At 50.6% G+C, this 22,836-nt stretch overlaps 7 non-coding genes across 7 annotated transcripts; all 7 read left to right on the top strand.

The window, feature by feature from the left end:
* Positions 1-434: 434 nt before the first annotated feature.
* On the top strand, positions 435-575 carry LOC138496340 (U4 spliceosomal RNA). Its single transcript, XR_011277860.1, has one exon. It is a non-coding gene; the product is annotated as a U4 spliceosomal RNA (small nuclear RNA).
* Positions 576-4,083: 3,508 nt separating this feature from the next.
* LOC138496338 (U4 spliceosomal RNA) lies at positions 4,084-4,224 on the top strand. The gene has a single exon (XR_011277859.1). It is a non-coding gene; the product is annotated as a U4 spliceosomal RNA (small nuclear RNA).
* A 3,508-nt stretch (positions 4,225-7,732) lies between these two features.
* LOC138496336 (U4 spliceosomal RNA) lies at positions 7,733-7,873 on the top strand. The gene has a single exon (XR_011277857.1). It is a non-coding gene; the product is annotated as a U4 spliceosomal RNA (small nuclear RNA).
* A 3,508-nt stretch (positions 7,874-11,381) lies between these two features.
* Positions 11,382-11,522, top strand: LOC138496628 (U4 spliceosomal RNA). Its single transcript, XR_011278122.1, has one exon. It is a non-coding gene; the product is annotated as a U4 spliceosomal RNA (small nuclear RNA).
* Positions 11,523-15,029: 3,507 nt separating this feature from the next.
* Positions 15,030-15,170, top strand: LOC138496335 (U4 spliceosomal RNA). Its single transcript, XR_011277856.1, has one exon. It is a non-coding gene; the product is annotated as a U4 spliceosomal RNA (small nuclear RNA).
* Positions 15,171-18,678: 3,508 nt separating this feature from the next.
* LOC138496334 (U4 spliceosomal RNA) lies at positions 18,679-18,819 on the top strand. The gene has a single exon (XR_011277855.1). It is a non-coding gene; the product is annotated as a U4 spliceosomal RNA (small nuclear RNA).
* A 3,508-nt stretch (positions 18,820-22,327) lies between these two features.
* LOC138496333 (U4 spliceosomal RNA) lies at positions 22,328-22,468 on the top strand. Its single transcript, XR_011277854.1, has one exon. It is a non-coding gene; the product is annotated as a U4 spliceosomal RNA (small nuclear RNA).
* Positions 22,469-22,836: the final 368 nt, after the last annotated feature.

Raw genomic sequence — 22,836 nt, 5'->3', positions numbered from 1 at the left:
AGCATCACTTCACCTGTCCCCAAAGGAGCCCATTTCTCGATGCTGTCCTCGCTCCTGTGCAATCCTTCAATGGCTCTTTGCATTCTCAAGCCTCTCCCATGTTGCCTTGGCAGCGGCCTGCCCAATAATCTCTCAGGAGGGCGGGGTCACTTGCCAACAGGCCACCGATCATGCTAAGGGAAAGAGCGCACAGGTAGCAGCCTGCTCATTTGCATGTTTACTCCCAGAATCCTATGCATACCTTGCTACTATATTTGCTGTCAGTTTGGTGAGCGCAAGATGATACAGGTGTTCACCTCAACAAATCTCGGCACTGGAATCCAGGCGGTTTTATGAGTTTGACAAAGGATGCTCAGGATGGAGCTTGCTGGGATCAGTGCAAGTTAAATGGGAATCCATTCCCGGGGCGCACGGGCCTCTGGGTCAGGTGTTTTAGCTTTGCGCAGTGGCAGTATCGTAGCTCATGAGGTTTAACCGAGGCGCGATTATTGCTTATTGAAAACTTTACCCAATACCCCGCCATGACAGCTTGAAATATAGCTGGAATTGGTAATTTTTGACAGTCTCTACGGAGGCTGAACCGATTTGTTTGAAAAGGAGACAATGACGCCTTTACTCCACTGGAGAAGACCTAGCAAGAGGGGTGTGTTTTTCGGAACCCATCCCTTCTATTCTTTGTTCTCTCTTGGCCTACCCTCAACAAAGGGGTTTACTTCCAGAAGCTAGCGCATTCGTAAACTCCAAGCGGCGCAGCGAAGTCTATGGAACCGTGACCATGCAGCAGGTGCATTAAGCGCCTCAGTTGTCTCGCTGCCTTCCTGATCTCACGACATGAAAACCATGAGCTTTCAGAACCTAGCAGACAGTGACCTGTCTGCCTTCGATCCTCTTTGCCACATCTGCTCTTGCGAAAGTGATCAGATTGTTGGATGGTTACTCAGGGAGGTCTGGCTGCCACTGAAGCCAACCGCAGCAGAGGGGTCGCTTTACCTTTGGCCTTCGCTCACCATCTCAGTCTTCCCAAGAGAGGCAAAAGGGCATTTCTGTCCCCATGCATTCTATAGACACATATTCACGTGGAGTCAACAACCCGACCTCTCTTGGTGTGACGAATCAACTTCCGGGGCACTAGTGGTCCAGGGAGGAATATCGCTTTCTAGACCATCAATCAGTCCCACACCTCTAGTACACCGGAAGGGGTCCGAACAGTGGACGGAACGTCAGGCTGGTTAGTTGCAACAGAGCGAAAAAACAATTGTGACCCACTGATAAAAGGGACTGTCCAGTCAAGGTTGTATACAAATATCTACTTTAGTATTAATACAACAGACAGTTCTAACACACTACAAAATACAACCCACCCTATAAAGGAAAACAGGGGACAGACAGTTTCACAAAGGAGAGGGATGCACTCTGGATACTGACAGGAGTGCAGTCGGTAAAGCAATCAGTCTGAACTGTTCAAGGTTATTTGGTTGCAGCAGCAAGGGAGCAAGAGGTCGTAAATGTCACTAAGGGCCTTCGGAGAAGGACCAGGGGGACAGAACCACAATGTAACTGGTGTTTGAGATGATCTTGGTACTCGACAGCATCGAGTGGCTTCCAGCATGCTTTGTAGCTCCGGCGACAGAGTTCAAGAGGGACGACAGATGCGGATATCAGTTGGCAGGCAGTTTGGTAAGCGAGGCTGGGCGGACGGCTGCAGGCTGCCCTACCCGGCGGCTCGGGGTGAAGAATCGTTGTCTGTGTGCTGGTTGGTGGATCTGGAACGCTGGTCGAGGGTTCTCAGACGGCTTTAGTGACTGCAGCGTGAGAACAGCCACAGTGGTGCAGCCGGTCGCAGTTTGAGAGCTCGACTGCTTCGAAAAAGTCCTTAAAAGATGGACGCTGGTTGATGCTTGTTGTGGCACTCCTCCGAGCTTCTTCTCAATGCTTGGGTCGACGTTTAAGGCGGCCGACCCAAAGCTGAGAAGAGTGTTTGCCGGCAACGGCCTTGTCCTTTGTTCAGAGACTCTCTGGCACTTCCCACCTAGGAAGCTTGCTGGCTTAACCTAGCAGGGCACGCTGTGTGCTGGCTGGGTACCGGTTCTGGTGCTGCTTGATGGATCCTCTGAGTCGGGTATCTCCCTCTGTTCCCTGGGAGATGTTTTGGGAGGTATTTTGCTTCCCTCTTGGAAATCCTGGACTTCCTTCACTGGCGGAAGCCGTGAGGCAGACTGTACCATCACCGAGGGTCCGAATGAGTCCTTCTTCATACTCCTTTTGAAGTCGTCGGATGATCTGCTTAGTGAGGGGCTCAGCCCTCTTTTAAAGCCAAATGGGCCCCAGTGATTGGAGCATGCTAAGCCTACCTTAAAGACCCAATCCTGGGTCCCCACCACCAATCTTCTGTCATGCGTAAGGTCATGACCAGAGTGCTTTGCAACAGGAAAGGTAAGGGGTGACAACATGTACTACTAAGCCGCACCCATCTTCCTGTCTCCTGTGGATCAAAGTGGCTCTCTGGTTAATTGAGCTCGAGAACAGACTGTCTGCATCAAATCACATATATCTTCCCTCTGAAAGGGGGTGGCCCTGCAGCGGTTGCCTACTGTAAACAGTTGTTCCACACATGACATTCAATGGCCTTCATACAGAGGGGTGGGAGCTAGCTTCAAGCTGACACATTGCATATGAAAAAGGTGTTGGGGTTTCCTGCCCTGTGTTAGTTCTGTGAACAGGCCTCTTGGCAGGCCTGCTTCACTTAACTCTCATCAGTATGCGCTGCCATCAGAGAGAACCTAACAATAGGCAGGGCATATCGATGGAGCCTTTGCTATTTTAAGTAGGCTGACCAGGGCCGGAGGAAGGCGTTGCCTTCCCCCTTCAGAGATGCTTTGATGTACCCATGGCTGTCACATTGCAGCTAAATGTGACAGGAGGACCGCACCGGTAGACTGTGTCCCCCAGAGTGCACTTGACTATGTGTTTGTTGTGCAGTGTCCATTGGGAAATGTGTGCGGAATAGCCCCACACATTTCCAGGAGGTTTACCTACCAACATTCCATTTCTTTTTTAAAAGTATCAAACCAGCCCAGGCGGAGCGCACACTCCCCGTGCGGATGGTCTAATTCCTCACTCTTGGTCAGGTTCTTCAATTCCTACCAGTCAAGTGGTCTCTTCTGTCTGTGTCTGCACTTCATTTGCACAGCAAACAGGCATGTCTTTCCCATGGCAACAGTGTCTTCTCCAAGCTGCACACACAGACAGCCGTTTCTCAGGCTAAATGTTCTCTTCTGACCTCAGTGGCAGAGCCACACTAAGCAGATGGCTCTGCAAAGGCCCAGGGGCTACAGCAAAAAGCCTGAACAGGGCAAGGCCGCTTCATTTTTGGCAGTGGAGTGGAAGTAGAATTGCAGGGTCCGCCCTATGAGACAGGGTACAAGACGTGAATTACATAGGACCTTTTCACTTTTCCCAGAGTCCCCTGCAAAATCGGGTCTATTTTCAAGGACAAGTGCAATTATCACAAACAGGTAGGTATGTGATGGCATGGAAATGTATCGAAATTGTAATGGTTTGGTCAACAGTTGGAACGCTCAGAGACAAATTGATTCACTTCTTGTCAATGTCCTGGCTGCACTGCAGAAACAGCTGGTCGTCCTGGTGGAGCATCACTTCACCTGTCCCCAAAGGAGCCCATTTCTCGATGCTGTCCTCGCTCCTGTGCAATCCTCCAATGGCTCTTTGCATTCTCAAGCCTCTCCCATGTTGCCTTGGCAGCGGCCTGCCCAATAATCTCTCAGGAGGGCGGGGTCACTTGCCAACAGGCCACCGATCATGCTAAGGGAAAGAGCGCACAGGTAGCAGCCTGCTCATTTGCATGTTTACTCCCAGAATCCTATGCATACCTTGCTACTATATTTGCTGTCAGTTTGGTGAGCGCAAGATGATACAGGTGTTCACCTCAACAAATCTCGGCACTGGAATCCAGGCGGTTTTATGAGTTTGACAAAGGATGCTCAGGATGGAGCTTGCTGGGATCAGTGCAAGTTAAATGGGAATCCATTCCCGGGGCGCACGGGCCTCTGGGTCAGGTGCTTTAGCTTTGCGCAGTGGCAGTATCGTAGCTCATGAGGTTTAACCGAGGCGCGATTATTGCTTATTGAAAACTTTACCCAATACCCCGCCATGACAGCTTGAAATATAGCTGGAATTGGTAATTTTTGACAGTCTCTACGGAGGCTGAACCGATTTGTTTGAAAAGGAGACAATGACGCTTTTACTCCACTGGAGAAGACCTAGCAAGAGGGGTGTGTTTTTCGGAACCCATCCCTTCTATTCTTTGTTCTCTCGTGGCCTACCCTCAACAAAGGGGTTTACTTCCAGAAGCTAGCGCATTCGTAAACTCCAAGCGGCGCAGCGAAGTCTATGGAACCGTGACCATGCAGCAGGTGCATTAAGCGCCTCAGTTGTCTCGCTGCCTTCCTGATCTCACGACATGAAAACCATGAGCTTTCAGAACCTAGCAGACAGTGACCTGTCTGCCTTCGATCCTCTTTGCCACATCTGCTCTTGCGAAAGTCATCAGATTGTTGGATGGTTACTCAGGGAGGTCTGGCTGCCACTGAAGCCAACCGCAGCAGAGGGGTCGCTTTACCTTTGGCCTTCGCTCACCATCTCAGTCTTCCCAAGAGAGGCAAAAGGGCATTTCTGTCCCCATGCATTCTATAGACACATATTCACGTGGAGTCAACAACCCGACCTCTCTTGGTGTGACGAATCAACTTCCGGGGCACTAGTGGTCCAGGGAGGAATATCGCTTTCTAGACCATCAATCAGTCCCACACCTCTAGTACACCGGAAGGGGTCCGAACAGTGGACGGAACGTCAGGCTGGTTAGTTGCAACAGAGCGAAAAAACAATTGTGACCCACTGATAAAAGGGACTGTCCAGTCAAGGTTGTATACAAATATCTACTTTAGTATTAATACAACAGACAGTTCTAACACACTACAAAATACAACCCACCCTATAAAGGAAAACAGGGGACAGACAGTTTCACAAAGGAGAGGGATGCACTCTGGATACTGACAGGAGTGCAGTCGGTAAAGCAATCAGTCTGAACTGTTCAAGGTTATTTGGTTGCAGCAGCAAGGGAGCAAGAGGTCGTAAATGTCACTAAGGGCCTTCGGAGAAGGACCAGGGGGACAGAACCACAATGTAACTGGTGTTTGAGATGATCTTGGTACTCGACAGCATCGAGTGGCTTCCAGCATGCTTTGTAGCTCAGGCGACAGAGTTCAAGAGGGACGACAGATGCGGATATCAGTTGGCAGGCAGTTTGGTAAGCGAGGCTGGGCGGACGGCTGCAGGCTACCCTACCCGGCGGCTCGGGGTGAAGAATCGTTGTCTGTGTGCTGATTGGTGGATCTGGAACGCTGGTCGAGGGTTCTCAGACGGCTTTAGTGACTGCAGCGTGAGAACAGCCACAGTGGTGCAGCCGGTCGCAGTTTGAGAGCTCGACTGCTTCGAAAAAGTCCTTAAAAGATGGACGCTGGTTGATGCTTGTTGTGGCACTCCTCCGAGCTTCTTCTCAATGCTTGGGTCGACGTTTAAGGCGGCCGACCCAAAGCTGAGAAGAGTGTTTGCCGGCAACGGCCTTGTCCTTTGTTCAGAGACTCTCTGGCACTTCCCACCTAGGAAGCTTGCTGGCTTAACCTAGCAGGGCACGCTGTGTGCTGGCTGGGTACCGGTTCTGGTGCTGCTTGATGGATCCTCTGAGTCGGGTATCTCCCTCTGTTCCCTGGGAGATGTTTTGGGAGGTATTTTGCTTCCCTCTTGGAAATCCTGGACTTCCTTCACTGGCGGAAGCCGTGAGGCAGACTGTACCATCACCGAGGGTCCGAATGAGTCCTTCTTCGTACTCCTTTTGAAGTCGTCGGATGATCTGCTTAGTGAGGGGCTCAGCCCTCTTTTAAAGCCAAATGGGCCCCAGTGATTGGAGCATGCTAAGCCTACCTTAAAGACCCAATCCTGGGTCCCCACCACCAATCTTCTGTCATGCGTAAGGTCATGACCAGAGTGCTTTGCAACAGGAAAGGTAAGGGGTGACAACATGTACTACTAAGCCGCACCCATCTTCCTGTCTCCTGTGGATCAAAGTGGCTCTCTGGTTAATTGAGCTCGAGAACAGACTGTCTGCATCAAATCACATATATCTTCCCTCTGAAAGGGGGTGGCCCTGCAGCGGTTGCCTACTGTAAACAGTTGTTCCACACATGACATTCAATGGCCTTCATACAGAGGGGTGGGAGCTAGCTTCAAGCTGACACATTGCATATGAAAAAGGTGTTGGGGTTTCCTGCCCTGTGTTAGTTCTGTGAACAGGCCTCTTGGCAGACCTGCTTCACTTAACTCTCATCAGTATGCGCTGCCATCAGAGAGAACCTAACAATAGGCAGGGCATATCGATGGAGCCTTTGCTATTTTAAGTAGGCTGACCAGGGCCGGAGGAAGGCGTTGCCTTCCCCCTTCAGAGATGCTTTGATGTACCCATGGCTGTCACATTGCAGCTAAATGTGACAGGAGGACCGCACCGGTAGACTCTGTCCCCCAGAGTGCACTTGACTATGTGTTTGTTGTGCAGTGTCCATTGGGAAATGTGTGCGGAATAGCCCCACACATTTCCAGGAGGTTTACCTACGAACATTCCATTTCTTTTTTAAAAGTATCAAACCAGCCCAGGCGGAGCGCACACTCCCCGTGCGGATGGTCTAATTCCTCACTCTTGGTCAGGTTCTTCAATTCCTACCAGTCAAGTGGTCTCTTCTGTCTGTGTCTGCACTTCATTTGCACAGCAAACAGGCATGTCTTTCCCATGGCAACAGTGTCTTCTCCAAGCTGCACACACAGACAGCCGTTTCTCAGGCTAAATGTTCTCTTCTGACCTCAGTGGCAGAGCCACACTAAGCAGATGGCTCTGCAAAGGCCCAGGGGCTACAGCAAAAAGCCTGAACAGGGCAAGGCCGCTTCATTTTTGGCAGTGGAGTGGAAGTAGAATTGCAGGGTCCGCCCTATGAGACAGGGTACAAGACGTGAATTACCTAAGACCTTTTCACTTTTCCCAGAGTCCCCTGCAAAATCGGGTCTATTTTCAAGGACAAGTGCAATTATCACAAACAGGTAGGTATGTGATGGCATGGAAATGTATCGAAATTGTAATGGTTTGGTCAACAGTTGGAACGCTCAGAGACAAATTGATTCACTTCTTGTCAATGTCCTGGCTGCACTGCAGAAACAGCTGGTCGTCCTGGTGGAGCATCACTTCACCTGTCCCCAAAGGAGCCCATTTCTCGATGCTGTCCTCGCTCCTGTGCAATCCTCCAATGGCTCTTTGCATTCTCAAGCCTCTCCCATGTTGCCTTGGCAGCGGCCTGCCCAATAATCTCTCAGGAGGGCGGGGTCACTTGCCAACAGGCCACCGATCATGCTAAGGGAAAGAGCGCACAGGTAGCAGCCTGCTCATTTGCATGTTTACTCCCAGAATCCTATGCATACCTTGCTACTATATTTGCTGTCAGTTTGGTGAGCGCAAGATGATACAGGTGTTCACCTCAACAAATCTCGGCACTGGAATCCAGGCGGTTTTATGAGTTTGACAAAGGATGCTCAGGATGGAGCTTGCTGGGATCAGTGCAAGTTAAATGGGAATCCATTCCCGGGGCGCACGGGCCTCTGGGTCAGGTGCTTTAGCTTTGCGCAGTGGCAGTATCGTAGCTCATGAGGTTTAACCGAGGCGCGATTATTGCTTATTGAAAACTTTACCCAATACCCCGCCATGACAGCTTGAAATATAGCTGGAATTGGTAATTTTTGACAGTCTCTACGGAGGCTGAACCGATTTGTTTGAAAAGGAGACAATGACGCTTTTACTCCACTGGAGAAGACCTAGCAAGAGGGGTGTGTTTTTCGGAACCCATCCCTTCTATTCTTTGTTCTCTCGTGGCCTACCCTCAACAAAGGGGTTTACTTCCAGAAGCTAGCGCATTCGTAAACTCCAAGCGGCGCAGCGAAGTCTATGGAACCGTGACCATGCAGCAGGTGCATTAAGCGCCTCAGTTGTCTCGCTGCCTTCCTGATCTCACGACATGAAAACCATGAGCTTTCAGAACCTAGCAGACAGTGACCTGTCTGCCTTCGATCCTCTTTGCCACATCTGCTCTTGCGAAAGTCATCAGATTGTTGGATGGTTACTCAGGGAGGTCTGGCTGCCACTGAAGCCAACCGCAGCAGAGGGGTCGCTTTACCTTTGGCCTTCGCTCACCATCTCAGTCTTCCCAAGAGAGGCAAAAGGGCATTTCTGTCCCCATGCATTCTATAGACACATATTCACGTGGAGTCAACAACCCGACCTCTCTTGGTGTGACGAATCAACTTCCGGGGCACTAGTGGTCCAGGGAGGAATATCGCTTTCTAGACCATCAATCAGTCCCACACCTCTAGTACACCGGAAGGGGTCCGAACAGTGGACGGAACGTCAGGCTGGTTAGTTGCAACAGAGCGAAAAAACAATTGTGACCCACTGATAAAAGGGACTGTCCAGTCAAGGTTGTATACAAATATCTACTTTAGTATTAATACAACAGACAGTTCTAACACACTACAAAATACAACCCACCCTATAAAGGAAAACAGGGGACAGACAGTTTCACAAAGGAGAGGGAGGCACTCTGGATACTGACAGGAGTGCAGTCGGTAAAGCAATCAGTCTGAACTGTTCAAGGTTATTTGGTTGCAGCAGCAAGGGAGCAAGAGGTCGTAAATGTCACTAAGGGCCTTCGGAGAAGGACCAGGGGGACAGAACCACAATGTAACTGGTGTTTGAGATGATCTTGGTACTCGACAGCATCGAGTGGCTTCCAGCATGCTTTGTAGCTCTGGCGACAGAGTTCAAGAGGGACGACAGATGCGGATATCAGTTGGCAGGCAGTTTGGTAAGCGAGGCTGGGCGGACGGCTGCAGGCTGCCCTACCCGGCGGCTCGGGGTGAAGAATCGTTGTCTGTGTGCTGGTTGGTGGATCTGGAACGCTGGTCGAGGGTTCTCAGACGGCTTTAGTGACTGCAGCGTGAGAACAGCCACAGTGGTGCAGCCGGTCGCAGTTTGAGAGCTCGACTGCTTCGAAAAAGTCCTTAAAAGATGGACGCTGGTTGATGCTTGTTGTGGCACTCCTCCGAGCTTCTTCTCAATGCTTGGGTCGACGTTTAAGGCGGCCGACCCAAAGCTGAGAAGAGTGTTTGCCGGCAACGGCCTTGTCCTTTGTTCAGAGACTCTCTGGCACTTCCCACCTAGGAAGCTTGCTGGCTTAACCTAGCAGGGCACGCTGTGTGCTGGCTGGGTACCGGTTCTGGTGCTGCTTGATGGATCCTCTGAGTCGGGTATCTCCCTCTGTTCCCTGGGAGATGTTTTGGGAGGTATTTTGCTTCCCTCTTGGAAATCCTGGACTTCCTTCACTGGCGGAAGCCGTGAGGCAGACTGTACCATCACCGAGGGTCCGAATGAGTCCTTCTTCGTACTCCTTTTGAAGTCGTCGGATGATCTGCTTAGTGAGGGGCTCAGCCCTCTTTTAAAGCCAAATGGGCCCCAGTGATTGGAGCATGCTAAGCCTACCTTAAAGACCCAATCCTGGGTCCCCACCACCAATCTTCTGTCATGCGTAAGGTCATGACCAGAGTGCTTTGCAACAGGAAAGGTAAGGGGTGACAACATGTACTACTAAGCCGCACCCATCTTCCTGTCTCCTGTGGATCAAAGTGGCTCTCTGGTTAATTGAGCTCGAGAACAGACTGTCTGCATCAAATCACATATATCTTCCCTCTGAAAGGGGGTGGCCCTGCAGCGGTTGCCTACTGTAAACAGTTGTTCCACACATGACATTCAATGGCCTTCATACAGAGGGGTGGGAGCTAGCTTCAAGCTGACACATTGCATATGAAAAAGGTGTTGGGGTTTCCTGCCCTGTGTTAGTTCTGTGAACAGGCCTCTTGGCAGGCCTGCTTCACTTAACTCTCATCAGTATGCGCTGCCATCAGAGAGAACCTAACAATAGGCAGGGCATATCGATGGAGCCTTTGCTATTTTAAGTAGGCTGACCAGGGCCGGAGGAAGGCGTTGCCTTCCCCCTTCAGAGATGCTTTGATGTACCCATGGCTGTCACATTGCAGCTAAATGTGACAGGAGGACCGCACCGGTGGACTGTGTCCCCCAGAATGCACTTGACTATGTGTTTGTTGTGCAGTGTCCATTGGGAAATGTGTGCGGAATAGCCCCACACATTTCCAGGAGGTTTACCTACCAACATTCCATTTCTTTTTTAAAAGTATCAAACCAGCCCAGGCGGAGCGCACACTCCCCGTGCGGATGGTCTAATTCCTCACTCTTGGTCAGGTTCTTCAATTCCTACCAGTCAAGTGGTCTCTTCTGTCTGTGTCTGCACTTCATTTGCACAGCAAACAGGCATGTCTTTCCCATGGCAACAGTGTCTTCTCCAAGCTGCACACACAGACAGCCGTTTCTCAGGCTAAATGTTCTCTTCTGACCTCCGTGGCAGAGCCACACTAAGCAGATGGCTCTGCAAAGGCCCAGGGGCTACAGCAAAAAGCCTGAACAGGGCAAGGCCGCTTCATTTTTGGCAGTGGAGTGGAAGTAGAATTGCAGGGTCCGCCCTATGAGACAGGGTACAAGACGTGAATTACATAGGACCTTTTCACTTTTCCCAGAGTCCCCTGCAAAATCGGGTCTATTTTCAAGGACAAGTGCAATTATCACAAACAGGTAGGTATGTGATGGCATGGAAATGTATCGAAATTGTAATGGTTTGGTCAACAGTTGGAACGCTCAGAGACAAATTGATTCACTTCTTGTCAATGTCCTGGCTGCACTGCAGAAACAGCTGGTCGTCCTGGTGGAGCATCACTTCACCTGTCCCCAAAGGAGCCCATTTCTCGATGCTGTCCTCGCTCCTGTGCAATCCTCCAATGGCTCTTTGCATTCTCAAGCCTCTCCCATGTTGCCTTGGCAGCGGCCTGCCCAATAATCTCTCAGGAGGGCGGGGTCACTTGCCAACAGGCCACCGATCATGCTAAGGGAAAGAGCGCACAGGTAGCAGCCTGCTCATTTGCATGTTTACTCCCAGAATCCTATGCATACCTTGCTACTATATTTGCTGTCAGTTTGGTGAGCGCAAGATGATACAGGTGTTCACCTCAACAAATCTCGGCACTGGAATCCAGGCGGTTTTATGAGTTTGACAAAGGATGCTCAGGATGGAGCTTGCTGGGATCAGTGCAAGTTAAATGGGAATCCATTCCCGGGGCGCACGGGCCTCTGGGTCAGGTGCTTTAGCTTTGCGCAGTGGCAGTATCGTAGTTCATGAGGTTTAACCGAGGCGCGATTATTGCTTATTGAAAACTTTACCCAATACCCCGCCATGACAGCTTGAAATATAGCTGGAATTGGTAATTTTTGACAGTCTCTACGGAGACTGAACCGATTTGTTTGAAAAGGAGACAATGACGCTTTTACTCCACTGGAGAAGACCTAGCAAGAGGGGTGTGTTTTTCGGAACCCATCCCTTCTATTCTTTGTTCTCTCGTGGCCTACCCTCAACAAAGGGGTTTACTTCCAGAAGCTAGCGCATTCGTAAACTCCAAGCGGCGCAGCGAAGTCTATGGAACCGTGACCATGCAGCAGGTGCATTAAGCGCCTCAGTTGTCTCGCTGCCTTCCTGATCTCACGACATGAAGACCATGAGCTTTCAGAACCTAGCAGACAGTGACCTGTCTGCCTTCGATCCTCTTTGCCACATCTGCTCTTGCGAAAGTCATCAGATTGTTGGATGGTTACTCAGGGAGGTCTGGCTGCCACTGAAGCCAACCGCAGCAGAGGGGTCGCTTTACCTTTGGCCTTCGCTCACCATCTCAGTCTTCCCAAGAGAGGCAAAAGGGCATTTCTGTCCCCATGCATTCTATAGACACATATTCACGTGGAGTCAACAACCCGACCTCTCTTGGTGTGACGAATCAACTTCCGGGGCACTAGTGGTCCAGGGAGGAATATCGCTTTCTAGACCATCAATCAGTCCCACACCTCTAGTACACCGGAAGGGGTCCGAACAGTGGACGGAACGTCAGGCTGGTTAGTTGCAACAGAGCGAAAAAACAATTGTGACCCACTGATAAAAGGGACTGTCCAGTCAAGGTTGTATACAAATACCTACTTTAGTATTAATACAACAGACAGTTCTAACACACTACAAAATACAACCCACCCTATAAAGGAAAACAGGGGACAGACAGTTTCACAAAGGAGAGGGATGCACTCTGGATACTGACAGGAGTGCAGTCGGTAAAGCAATCAGTCTGAACTGTTCAAGGTTATTTGGTTGCAGCAGCAAGGGAGCAAGAGGTCGTAAATGTCACTAAGGGCCTTCGGAGAAGGACCAGGGGGACAGAACCACAATGTAACTGGTGTTTGAGATGATCTTGGTACTCGACAGCATCGAGTGGCTTCCAGCATGCTTTGTAGCTCCGGCGACAGAGTTCAAGAGGGACGACAGATGCGGATATCAGTTGGCAGGCAGTTTGGTAAGCGAGGCTGGGCGGACGGCTGCAGGCTGCCCTACCCGGCGGCTCGGGGTGAAGAATCGTTGTCTGTGTGCTGGTTGGTGGATCTGGAACGCTGGTCGAGGGTTCTCAGACGGCTTTAGTGACTGCAGCGTGAGAACAGCCACAGTGGTGCAGCCGGTCGCAGTTTGAGAGCTCGACTGCTTCGAAAAAGTCCTTAAAAGATGGACGCTGGTTGATGCTTGTTGTGGCACTCCTCCGAGCTTCTTCTCAATGCTTGGGTCGACGTTTAAGGCGGCCGACCCAAAGCTGAGAAGAGTGTTTGCCGGCAACGGCCTTGTCCTTTGTTCAGAGACTCTCTGGCACTTCCCACCTAGGAAGCTTGCTGGCTTAACCTAGCAGGGCACGCTGTGTGCTGGCTGGGTACCGGTTCTGGTGCTGCTTGATGGATCCTCTGAGTCGGGTATCTCCCTCTGTTCCCTGGGAGATGTTTTGGGAGGTATTTTGCTTCCCTCTTGGAAATCCTGGACTTCCTTCACTGGTGGAAGCCGTGAGGCAGACTGTACCATCACCGAGGGTCCGAATGAGTCCTTCTTCGTACTCCTTTTGAAGTCGTCGGATGATCTGCTTAGTGAGGGGCTCAGCCCTCTTTTAAAGCCAAATGGGCCCCAGTGATTGGAGCATGCTAAGCCTACCTTAAAGACCCAATCCTGGGTCCCCACCACCAATCTTCTGTCATGCGTAAGGTCATGACCAGAGTGCTTTGCAACAGGAAAGGTAAGGGGTGACAACATGTACTACTAAGCCGCACCCATCTTCCTGTCTCCTGTGGATCAAAGTGGCTCTCTGGTTAATTGAGCTCGAGAACAGACTGTCTGCATCAAATCACATATATCTTCCCTCTGAAAGGGGGTGGCCCTGCAGCGGTTGCCTACTGTAAACAGTTGTTCCACACATGACATTCAATGGCCTTCATACAGAGGGGTGGGAGCTAGCTGCAAGCTGACACATTGCATATGAAAAAGGTGTTGGGGTTTCCTGCCCTGTGTTAGTTCTGTGAACAGGCCTCTTGGCAGGCCTGCTTCACTTAACTCTCATCAGTATGCGCTGCCATCAGAGAGAACCTAACAATAGGCAGGGCATATCGATGGAGCCTTTGCTATTTTAAGTAGGCTGACCAGGGCCGGAGGAAGGCGTTGCCTTCCCCCTTCAGAGATGCTTTGATGTACCCATGGCTGTCACATTGCAGCTAAATGTGACAGGAGGACCGCACCGGTAGACTCTGTCCCCCAGAGTGCACTTGACTATGTGTTTGTTGTGCAGTGTCCATTGGGAAATGTGTGCGGAATAGCCCCACACATTTCCAGGAGGTTTACCTACCAACATTCCATTTCTTTTTTAAAAGTATCAAACCAGCCCAGGCGGAGCGCACACTCCCCGTGCGGATGGTCTAATTCCTCACTCTTGGTCAGGTTCTTCAATTCCTACCAGTCAAGTGGTCTCTTCTGTCTGTGTCTGCACTTCATTTGCACAGCAAACAGGCATGTCTTTCCCATGGCAACAGTGTCTTCTCCAAGCTGCACACACAGACAGCCGTTTCTCAGGCTAAATGTTCTCTTCTGACCTCAGTGGCAGAGCCACACTAAGCAGATGGCTCTGCAAAGGCCCAGGGGCTACAGCAAAAAGCCTGAACAGGGCAAGGCCGCTTCATTTTTGGCAGTGGAGTGGAAGTAGAATTGCAGGGTCCGCCCTATGAGACAGGGTACAAGACGTGAATTACATAAGACCTTTTCACTTTCCCAGAGTCCCCTGCAAAATCGGGTCTATTTTCAAGGACAAGTGCAATTATCACAAACAGGTAGGTATGTGATGGCATGGAAATGTATCGAAATTGTAATGGTTTGGTCAACAGTTGGAACGCTCAGAGACAAATTGATTCACTTCTTGTCAATGTCCTGGCTGCACTGCAGAAACAGCTGGTCGTCCTGGTGGAGCATCACTTCACCTGTCCCCAAAGGAGCCCATTTCTCGATGCTGTCCTCGCTCCTGTGCAATCCTCCAATGGCTCTTTGCATTCTCAAGCCTCTCCCATGTTGCCTTGGCAGCGGCCTGCCCAATAATCTCTCAGGAGGGCGGGGTCACTTGCCAACAGGCCACCGATCATGCTAAGGGAAAGAGCGCACAGGTAGCAGCCTGCTCATTTGCATGTTTACTCCCAGAATCCTATGCATACCTTGCTACTATATTTGCTGTCAGTTTGGTGAGCGCAAGATGATACAGGTGTTCACCTCAACAAATCTCGGCACTGGAATCCAGGCGGTTTTATGAGTTTGACAAAGGATGCTCAGGATGGAGCTTGCTGGGATCAGTGCAAGTTAAATGGGAATCCATTCCCGGGGCGCACGGGCCTCTGGGTGAGGTGCTTTAGCTTTGCGCAGTGGCAGTATCGTAGCTCATGAGGTTTAACCGAGGCGCGATTATTGCTTATTGAAAACTTTACCCAATACCCCGCCATGACAGCTTGAAATATAGCTGGAATTGGTAATTTTTGACAGTCTCTACGGAGGCTGAACCGATTTGTTTGAAAAGGAGACAATGACGCTTTTACTCCACTGGAGAAGACCTAGCAAGAGGGGTGTGTTTTTCGGAACCCATCCCTTCTATTCTTTGTTCTCTCGTGGCCTACCCTCAACAAAGGGGTTTACTTCCAGAAGATAGCGCATTCGTAAACTCCAAGCGGCGCAGCGAAGTCTATGGAACCGTGACCATGCAGCAGGTGCATTAAGCGCCTCAGTTGTCTCGCTGCCTTCCTGATCTCACGACATGAAAACCATGAGCTTTCAGAACCTAGCAGACAGTGACCTGTCTGCCTTCGATCCTCTTTGCCACATCTGCTCTTGCGAAAGTCATCAGATTGTTGGATGGTTACTCAGGGAGGTCTGGCTGCCACTGAAGCCAACCGCAGCAGAGGGGTCGCTTTACCTTTGGCCTTCGCTCACCATCTCAGTCTTCCCAAGAGAGGCAAAAGGGCATTTCTGTCCCCATGCATTCTATAGACACATATTCACGTGGAGTCAACAACCCGACCTCTCTTGGTGTGACGAATCAACTTCCGGGGCACTAGTGGTCCAGGGAGGAATATCGCTTTCTAGACCATCAATCAGTCCCGCACCTCTAGTACACCGGAAGGGGTCCGAACAGTGGACGGAACGTCAGGCTGGTTAGTTGCAACAGAGCGAAAAAACAATTGTGACCCACTGATAAAAGGGACTGTCCAGTCAAGGTTGTATACAAATATCTACTTTAGTATTAATACAACAGACAGTTCTAACACACTACAAAATACAACCCACCCTATAAAGGAAAACAGGGGACAGACAGTTTCACAAAGGAGAGGGATGCACTCTGGATACTGACAGGAGTGCAGTCGGTAAAGCAATCAGTCTGAACTGTTCAAGGTTATTTGGTTGCAGCAGCAAGGGAGCAAGAGGTCGTAAATGTCACTAAGGGCCTTCGGAGAAGGACCAGGGGGACAGAACCACAATGTAACTGGTGTTTGAGATGATCTTGGTACTCGACAGCATCGAGTGGCTTCCAGCATGCTTTGTAGCTCCGGCGACAGAGTTCAAGAGGGACGACAGATGCGGATATCAGTTGGCAGGCAGTTTGGTAAGCGAGGCTGGGCGGACGGCTGCAGGCTGCCCTACCCGGCGGCTCGGGGTGAAGAATCGTTGTCTGTGTGCTGGTTGGTGGATCTGGAACGCTGGTCGAGGGTTCTCAGACGGCTTTAGTGACTGCAGCGTGAGAACAGCCACAGTGGTGCAGCCGGTCGCAGTTTGAGAGCTCGACTGCTTCGAAAAAGTCCTTAAAAGATGGACGCTGGTTGATGCTTGTTGTGGCACTCCTCCGAGCTTCTTCTCAATGCTTGGGTCGACGTTTAAGGCGGCCGACCCAAAGCTGAGAAGAGTGTTTGCCGGCAACGGCCTTGTCCTTTGTTCAGAGACTCTCTGGCACTTCCCACCTAGGAAGCTTGCTGGCTTAACCTAGCAGGGCACGCTGTGTGCTGGCTGGGTACCGGTTCTGGTGCTGCTTGATGGATCCTCTGAGTCGGGTATCTCCCTCTGTTCCCTGGGAGATGTTTTGGGAGGTATTTTGCTTCCCTCTTGGAAATCCTGGACTTCCTTCACTGGCGGAAGCCGTGAGGCAGACTGTACCATCACCGAGGGTCCGAATGAGTCCTTCTTCGTACTCCTTTTGAAGTCGTCGGATGATCTGCTTAGTGAGGGGCTCAGCCCTCTTTTAAAGCCAAATGGGCCCCAGTGATTGGAGCATGCTAAGCCTACCTTAAAGACCCAATCCTGGGTCCCCACCACCAATCTTCTGTCATGCGTAAGGTCATGACCAGAGTGCTTTGCAACAGGAAAGGTAAGGGGTGACAACATGTACTACTAAGCCGCACCCATCTTCCTGTCTCCTGTGGATCAAAGTGGCTCTCTGGTTAATTGAGCTCGAGAACAGACTGTCTGCATCAAATCACATATATCTTCCCTCTGAAAGGGGGTGGCCCTGCAGCGGTTGCCTACTTTAAACAGTTGTTCCACACATGACATTCAATGGCCTTCATACAGAGGGGTGGGAGCTAGCTTCAAGCTGACACATTGCATATGAAAAAGGTGTTGGGGTTTCCTGCCCTGTGTTAGTTCTGTGAACAGGCCTCTTGGCAGGCCTGCTTCACTTAACTCTCATCAGTATGCGCTGCCATCAGAGAGAACCTAACAATAGGCAGGGCATATCGATGGAGCCTTTGCTATTTTAAGTAGGCTGACCAGGGCCGGAGGAAGGCGTTGCCTTCCCCCTTCAGAGATGCTTTGATGTACCCATGGCTGTCACATTGCAGCTAAATGTGACAGGAGGACCGCACCGGTAGACTGTGTCCCCCAGAGTGCACTTGACTATGTGTTTGTTGTGCAGTGTCCATTGGGAAATGTGTGCGGAATAGCCCCACACATTTCCAGGAGGTTTACCTACCAACATTCCATTTCTTTTTTAAAAGTATCAAACCAGCCCAGGCGGAGCGCACACTCCCTGTGCGGATGGTCTAATTCCTCACTCTTGGTCAGGTTCTTCAATTCCTACCAGTCAAGTGGTCTCTTCTGTCTGTGTCTGCACTTCATTTGCACAGCAAACAGGCATGTCTTTCCCATGGCAACAGTGTCTTCTCCAAGCTGCACACACAGACAGCCGTTTCTCAGGCTAAATGTTCTCTTCTGACCTCAGTGGCAGAGCCACACTAAGCAGATGGCTCGGCAAAGGCCCAGGGGCTACAGCAAAAAGCCTGAACAGGGCAAGGCCGCTTCATTTTTGGCAGTGGAGTGGAAGTAGAATTGCAGGGTCCGCCCTATGAGACAGGGTACAAGACGTGAATTACATAGGACCTTTTCACTTTTCCCAGAGTCCCCTGCAAAATCGGGTCTATTTTCAAGGACAAGTGCAATTATCACAAACAGGTAGGTATGTGATGGCATGGAAATGTATCGAAATTGTAATGGTTTGGTCAACAGTTGGAACGCTCAGAGACAAATTGATTCACTTCTTGTCAATGTCCTGGCTGCACTGCAGAAACAGCTGGTCGTCCTGGTGGAGCATCACTTCACCTGTCCCCAAAGGAGCCCATTTCTCGATGCTGTCCTCGCTCCTGTGCAATCCTCCAATGGCTCTTTGCATTCTCAAGCCTCTCCCATGTTGCCTTGGCAGCGGCCTGCCCAATAATCTCTAAGGAGGGCGGGGTCACTTGCCAACAGGCCACCGATCATGCTAAGGGAAAGAGCGCACAGGTAGCAGCCTGCTCATTTGCATGTTTACTCCCAGAATCCTATGCATACCTTGCTACTATATTTGCTGTCAGTTTGGTGAGCGCAAGATGATACAGGTGTTCACCTCAACAAATCTCGGCACTGGAATCCAGGCGGTTTTATGAGTTTGACAAAGGATGCTCAGGATGGAGCTTGCTGGGATCAGTGCAAGTTAAATGGGAATCCATTCCCGGGGCGCACGGGCCTCTGGGTCAGGTGCTTTAGCTTTGCGCAGTGGCAGTATCGTAGCTCATGAGGTTTAACCGAGGCGCGATTATTGCTTATTGAAAACTTTACCCAATACCCCGCCATGACAGCTTGAAATATAGCTGGAATTGGTAATTTTTGACAGTCTCTACGGAGGCTGAACCGATTTGTTTGAAAAGGAGACAATGACGCTTTTACTCCACTGGAGAAGACCTAGCAAGAGGGGTGTGTTTTTCGGAACCCATCCCTTCTATTCTTTGTTCTCTCGTGGCCTACCCTCAACAAAGGGGTTTACTTCCAGAAGCTAGCGCATTCGTAAACTCCAAGCGGCGCAGCGAAGTCTATGGAACCGTGACCATGCAGCAGGTGCATTAAGCGCCTCAGTTGTCTCGCTGCCTTCCTGATCTCACGACATGAAAACCATGAGCTTTCAGAACCTAGCAGACAGTGACCTGTCTGCCTTCGATCCTCTTTGCCACATCTGCTCTTGCGAAAGTCATCAGATTGTTGGATGGTTACTCAGGGAGGTCTGGCTGCCACTGAAGCCAACCGCAGCAGAGGGGTCGCTTTACCTTTGGCCTTCGCTCACCATCTCAGTCTTCCCAAGAGAGGCAAAAGGGCATTTCTGTCCCCATGCATTCTATAGACACATATTCACGTGGAGTCAACAACCCGACCTCTCTTGGTGTGACGAATCAACTTCCGGGGCACTAGTGGTCCAGGGAGGAATATCGCTTTCTAGACCATCAATCAGTCCCACACCTCTAGTACACCGGAAGGGGTCCGAACAGTGGACGGAACGTCAGGCTGGTTAGTTGCAACAGAGCGAAAAAACAATTGTGACCCACTGATAAAAGGGACTGTCCAGTCAAGGTTGTATACAAATATCTACTTTAGTATTAATACAACAGACAGTTCTAACACACTACAAAATACAACCCACCCTATAAAGGAAAACAGGGGACAGACAGTTTCACAAAGGAGAGGGATGCACTCTGGATACTGACAGGAGTGCAGTCGGTAAAGCAATCAGTCTGAACTGTTCAAGGTTATTTGGTTGCAGCAGCAAGGGAGCAAGAGGTCGTAAATGTCACTAAGGGCCTTCGGAGAAGGACCAGGGGGACAGAACCACAATGTAACTGGTGTTTGAGATGATCTTGGTACTCGACAGCATCGAGTGGCTTCCAGCATGCTTTGTAGCTCCGGCGACAGAGTTCAAGAGGGACGACAGATGCGGATATCAGTTGGCAGGCAGTTTGGTAAGCGAGGCTGGGCGGACGGCTGCAGGCTGCCCTACCCGGCGGCTCGGGGTGAAGAATCGTTGTCTGTGTGCTGGTTGGTGGATCTGGAACGCTGGTCGAGGGTTCTCAGACGGCTTTAGTGACTACAGCGTGAGAACAGCCACAGTGGTGCAGCCGGTCGCAGTTTGAGAGCTCGACTGCTTCGAAAAAGTCCTTAAAAGATGGACGCTGGTTGATGCTTGTTGTGGCACTCCTCCGAGCTTCTTCTCAATGCTTGGGTCGACGTTTAAGGCGGCCGACCCAAAGCTGAGAAGAGTGTTTGCCGGCAACGGCCTTGTCCTTTGTTCAGAGACTCTCTGGCACTTCCCACCTAGGAAGCTTGCTGGCTTAACCTAGCAGGGCACGCTGTGTGCTGGCTGGGTACCGGTTCTGGTGCTGCTTGATGGATCCTCTGAGTCGGGTATCTCCCTCTGTTCCCTGGGAGATGTTTTGGGAGGTATTTTGCTTCCCTCTTGGAAATCCTGGACTTCCTTCACTGGCGGAAGCCGTGAGGCAGACTGTACCATCACCGAGGGTCCGAATGAGTCCTTCTTCGTACTCCTTTTGAAGTCGTCGGATGATCTGCTTAGTGAGGGGCTCAGCCCTCTTTTAAAGCCAAATGGGCCCCAGTGATTGGAGCATGCTAAGCCTACCTTAAAGACCCAATCCTGGGTCCCCACCACCAATCTTCTGTCATGCGTAAGGTCATGACCAGAGTGCTTTGCAACAGGAAAGGTAAGGGGTGACAACATGTACTACTAAGCCGCACCCATCTTCCTGTCTCCTGTGGATCAAAGTGGCTCTCTGGTTAATTGAGCTCGAGAACAGACTGTCTGCATCAAATCACATATATCTTCCCTCTGAAAGGGGGTGGCCCTGCAGCGGTTGCCTACTGTAAACAGTTGTTCCACACATGACATTCAATGGCCTTCATACAGAGGGGTGGGAGCTAGCTTCAAGCTGACACATTGCATATGAAAAAGGTGTTGGGGTTTCCTGCCCTGTGTTAGTTCTGTGAACAGGCCTCTTGGCAGGCCTGCTTCACTTAACTCTCATCAGTATGCGCTGCCATCAGAGAGAACCTAACAATAGGCAGGGCATATCGATGGAGCCTTTGCTATTTTAAGTAGGCTGACCAGGGCCGGAGGAAGGCGTTGCCTTCCCCCTTCAGAGATGCTTTGATGTACCCATGGCTGTCACATTGCAGCTAAATGTGACAGGAGGACCGCACCGGTAGACTGTGTCCCCCAGAGTGCACTTGACTATGTGTTTGTTGTGCAGTGTCCATTGGGAAATGTGTGCGGAATAGCCCCACACATTTCCAGGAGGTTTACCTACCAACATTCCATTTCTTTTTTAAAAGTATCAAACCAGCCCAGGCGGAGCGCACACTCCCCGTGCGGATGGTCTAATTCCTCACTCTTGGTCAGGTTCTTCAATTCCTACCAGTCAAGTGGTCTCTTCTGTCTGTGTCTGCACTTCATTTGCACAGCAAACAGGCATGTCTTTCCCATGGCAACAGTGTCTTCTCCAAGCTGCACACACAGACAGCCGTTTCTCAGGCTAAATGTTCTCTTCTGACCTCAGTGGCAGAGCCACACTAAGCAGATGGCTCTGCAAAGGCCCAGGGGCTACAGCAAAAAGCCTGAACAGGGCAAGGCCGCTTCATTTTTGGCAGTGGAGTGGAAGTAGAATTGCAGGGTCCGCCCTATGAGACAGGGTACAAGACGTGAATTACATAGGACCTTTTCACTTTTCCCAGAGTCCCCTGCAAAATCGGGTCTATTTTCAAGGACAAGTGCAATTATCACAAACAGGTAGGTATGTGATGGCATGGAAATGTATCGAAATTGTAATGGTTTGGTCAACAGTTGGAACGCTCAGAGACAAATTGATTCACTTCTTGTCAATGTCCTGGCTGCACTGCAGAAACAGCTGGTCGTCCTGGTGGAGCATCACTTCACCTGTCCCCAAAGGAGCCTATTTCTCGATGCTGTCCTCGCTCCTGTGCAATCCTCCAATGGCTCTTTGCATTCTCAAGCCTCTCCCATGTTGCCTTGGCAGCGGCCTGCCCAATAATCTCTCAGGAGGGCGGGGTCACTTGCCAACAGGCCACCGATCATGCTAAGGGAAAGAGCGCACAGGTAGCAGCCTGCTCATTTGCATGTTTACTCCCAGAATCCTATGCATACCTTGCTACTATATTTGCTGTCAGTTTGGTGAGCGCAAGATGATACAGGTGTTCACCTCAACAAATCTCGGCACTGGAATCCAGGCGGTTTTATGAGTTTGACAAAGGATGCTCAGGATGGAGCTTGCTGGGATCAGTGCAAGTTAAATGGGAATCCATTCCCGGGGCGCACGGGCCTCTGGGTCAGGTGCTTTAGCTTTGCGCAGTGGCAGTATCGTAGCTCATGAGGTTTAACCGAGGCGCGATTATTGCTTATTGAAAACTTTACCCAATACCCCGCCATGACAGCTTGAAATATAGCTGGAATTGGTAATTTTTGACAGTCTCTACGGAGGCTGAACCGATTTGTTTGAAAAGGAGACAATGACGCTTTTACTCCACTGGAGAAGACCTAGCAAGAGGGGTGTGTTTTTCGGAACCCATCCCTTCTATTCTTTGTTCTCTCGTGGCCTACCCTCAACAAAGGGGTTTACTTCCAGAAGCTAGCGCATTCGTAAACTCCAAGCGGCGCAGCGAAGTCTATGGAACCGTGACCATGCAGCAGGTGCATTAAGCGCCTCAGTTGTCTCGCTGCCTTCCTGATCTCACGACATGAAAACCATGAGCTTTCAGAACCTAGCAGACAGTGACCTGTCTGCCTTCGATCCTCTTTGCCACATCTGCTCTTGCGAAAGTCATCAGATTGTTGGATGGTTACTCAGGG

This window comes from Ambystoma mexicanum, chromosome 10 (genome assembly GCF_040938575.1).
Source record: "Ambystoma mexicanum isolate Mex_15411 chromosome 10, UKY_AmexF1_1, whole genome shotgun sequence".
In the NCBI taxonomy this organism is placed as follows: domain Eukaryota; kingdom Metazoa; phylum Chordata; class Amphibia; order Caudata; family Ambystomatidae; genus Ambystoma; species Ambystoma mexicanum.
Note: the sequence above shows the minus strand (reverse complement) of the source record. Positions and strands in the feature narration are given on the sequence as shown.